A 3110-nucleotide genomic window follows, 5' to 3' on the forward strand; every position below is an offset into this window, starting at 1 on the left:
TGGGCTGGGTGGGACAAGAAGTCCCTCTTGCCTGCCCCACAGGGACCTCAGCCGCCTCGAGGAAGCTCTCTGGCCTCAGTATCCCCTCCAGGACAATTAAAGTTTGACTCCCAGAGCCTGAGTCTGTGCCTGGGAGTGGGGGAGGAGGACCTTAGTAGGTGCTGGGCTGCCCCAGACCAACGCCCACCCTCTCTGTGCCTGGCCTGCCTCTGGGAGGAGCCAAAAAGGGCAGCCTCTGGTCCCGCCAGCGTCAGGGCTTGGAGAGTCCCGCGGGTGGAGGGGAGGATTGGGGGGCTCCACCCACGCCCCAGCGGCGCGCACTCTCCATGGCTTCAACCTCCCTAAACCGACCCCTAAGCTTGAACCCCTCTTTAATCCTCCACCCCTCCCCCACTGTTGGACACACCACCTTTCCTTTTGTGATTGACTCTCCCATTGCAGCTACAAATATCAAAGGCAGAGTTAGATACCTCAAGTTTTCCTTTCCTGGGGCTCCCCCAGAACCCTCCACGGTGCGCCCCCAACTGACTTTCTGATTCGATTTGTCTCCCACCGAAATGAAAGCGTCTGGGCTCTGCGCACCTCTCCCTGCTTTTATTAAAGCGAGGTTTTACTAAACGATGGGAGTGAACGCCCCACCCAGCCCCAGCCCTGGATCCGCCCTTCTCCCACTCCCGGCCCCCGAAACCTGCGGGCGCCCCAAATCCCGGCCTCCGGCGCCTAGTGTGTGGCAGGAGTTCTCCCTCTGGACTCCAGCCGCCTTCGTTCGGGCGGGGTCCGGGGATTTTATTTAGATTTGGGGGGAGACTCTGGGCTTTTCCGGCCTGGCGGGGGTCCCGGCAGGGCTGAGCGCGCAGCTCCCGAAGGTTCCACGTTGGCCATGGGGACGTCCTGAGCTCCCTACCCTGGGCGCGACTTTGGGGTTTCGCCCCTGGCGGGCCCGACGTCCCGGATTTCCTGCCCCCAGTTGCGGGGCGCCCGGGCAGCTCTGGCCGGCGGGTGGATGCTCCCGCGGGCTCTTCGGCGACAGCTGTGCCCGATCGATCCCCGCGCCCGCCCGGGCTCCGTTGCCCCCGCCGCGGCAAGAGGCTCCATCGAATCCTCATCGCTCTCGGGCCGCGCCGCCCGCCTCGCGCTGGGCAAACACTGCGCTTGTTTGCACCGGGGCACCGGGGCTGGGCGGCCGCCTTTGGCCGGGGAGCGGAGGGGGTGGTCCCTGGGGCCCCGCGTCCTCGTCCTCTCCCTCAGCAGCTGGGCCTCCGTCGTCCCGGAGTTCTGGGACACAATTAGAGGAGGGAATTCCACGCCCCCTTCTTGGGGCTCTGGCGGGCAGGCGCCGGAGACGGCCGGGCGCAGGACTTCGGCCACATCGCCCGGGCCGCGCCTCAGTTTCCCCATCTAGAAAGTAACACCCTGGGGCCGGGGCATCCGAGGGCGCCCGAGGGGAGGGGAAGGGTCCGGGCTTAGGCGGGAGACCTGGCTGCTCTCCTCTCGCGGCCTCCGCCTGCTTTGCTTCCTCTGCGCCCGGCCCGACCGGTGCAGGTCACAGAGCCGGGCTGGGGGCTGAGGTGCAGCGGGAGGGGTCTGGGGACAGGAACGCGCCCCCCTCACAGGCCTGGACCCCTCCTCACTGGGCTCCGTTGAATCGTCTCCCCGCAGCGTGCGCTCAGGAGAAAACCAGTTCGTTTGCTGCAGTTTGGGAAAATGGGGCTTGGCGGCCAGGGGCGCGGGCGGCAGCCCCCGGGAGGGTGCGCGGGAGGGGAACGGCCTGGATCAGGGGTTGAGGGCCTGGAGAACGCCCCCCTCCCGGGCTAGGCTGACCGCCTGGGGACTGGGCGCTGCAGGCTCGGACTTCCCCGACGCAACGAAACCCGCGTTGGGCGCCGCGCTCCGAAGGGGCCCAATCGTCGGCCCCGCGGCGGGGTTCGCGGCCCCCGCAACTGAGCGGGATCCCGGAGCTGAGTTAAACCACCTGAGCGCCCTCCCTGCCCTGCCGGAAGACAGGCTCCTTTGACCATTAAACATGTAAATATCTAGATTTAATTCTCTTCATACTCCTCCGGGATGGAGGCAACCCGCGGATCCTGGAGCGGGGCTCGGCGGCCCGCGGTGGGCTGGTTTGCGGAGGCCCCGGGTTAGGCGACCCGAGCAAGGCTGCAGCGGGGCTGCCCTTGGAGCGTCTCCAGGGCCGCCGGCTCTGCGGGACCCGAGCTCGCCGGCTTGGACACCTGGGAGTGTCCACTCCACCCTGAAAGCGGAGACGAGACGACAGGCGGGTGGGGGGAGGACGGACCTGGGGGCTCCCACTTCGCAGACGCAGAGACAGAGGCCCTGGTCGGGAGTGAGGACCCCGCCCTGGGATGGTACCAGGGGCGTCCCCGAGTGGGTTAGGCTGGGCGCATCTGACTCTGAGCCTCACCTGGGCCTGGCCTGTTCCGGGCAGGGATGGCGCCTCCATTAAGGCGCCGTTTATCAGGACACGCCCGGGCCGTTTCTGCTGGGTCAGGAAGCGGGGAGGGCAGGGCACCCCCTCTCCGCAAGACTGACCAACGCCCACGTCCTTGCCTCTCTCTTTGGGTCTGTCTGGCCTCCTGGACCTCTGGGTGGGGAGGGGGTGTTGGACTGGGGAAGGGGGAAAGGGGAAGAAATTCACAACTCCCCAGGCAGAATCTGCAGACCGGGGATGCGGGAGGGGAACCGGGTCATTCCCTGGATTTAACTTCTCAGGTCACTCCTGCTCCTCTGCCCCCACCACCCTAGAACTGCTGCCTCAGCCCCTGTCCCTTTCTCTGGGGCTCCCATAGTTAGGGAGGGGAAAAGTCATGCCCATCCCACTGAGATCAGGACTGGGGAGGCGGCAGTCCTCCCTTCCTGGAGGAGGAGCCCTGAGGTTGGGTTTTGAAGGATGTGTAGGAGTCCAAGTCAGGTAGGCCAATGGAAGGATGAAAAGACTCTGTGTGATCTGAGGAAGAGGCCGTGGGGCTGGGGAGGCGTCTGGCATTAGCCCAGTTTCCGGGCCCTCACAGGACTTCATTAGGGAATGTTTGTTGAGTGAGTCAATGAGATAAAACTGAATCAAGCTGGAGTGTGTGTGTGTGGGGGATGTGTTC

At 65.5% G+C, this 3110-nt stretch overlaps 1 long non-coding RNA gene across 1 annotated transcript; it reads right to left on the reverse strand.

The window, feature by feature from the left end:
• Window positions 1–2017: 2017 nt before the first annotated feature.
• LOC108530239 (uncharacterized) lies at window positions 2018–2601 on the reverse strand. The gene is made up of 2 exons (XR_001885781.1): window positions 2420–2601; window positions 2018–2248 (listed from the first exon to the last, which is right to left on the reverse strand). It is a non-coding gene; the product is annotated as an uncharacterized LOC108530239 (long non-coding RNA).
• Window positions 2602–3110: the final 509 nt, after the last annotated feature.

This window comes from Rhinopithecus bieti, unplaced genomic scaffold (assembly GCF_001698545.2).
Source record: "Rhinopithecus bieti isolate Rb0 unplaced genomic scaffold, ASM169854v2 scaffold_7901, whole genome shotgun sequence".
In the NCBI taxonomy this organism is placed as follows: domain Eukaryota; kingdom Metazoa; phylum Chordata; class Mammalia; order Primates; family Cercopithecidae; genus Rhinopithecus; species Rhinopithecus bieti.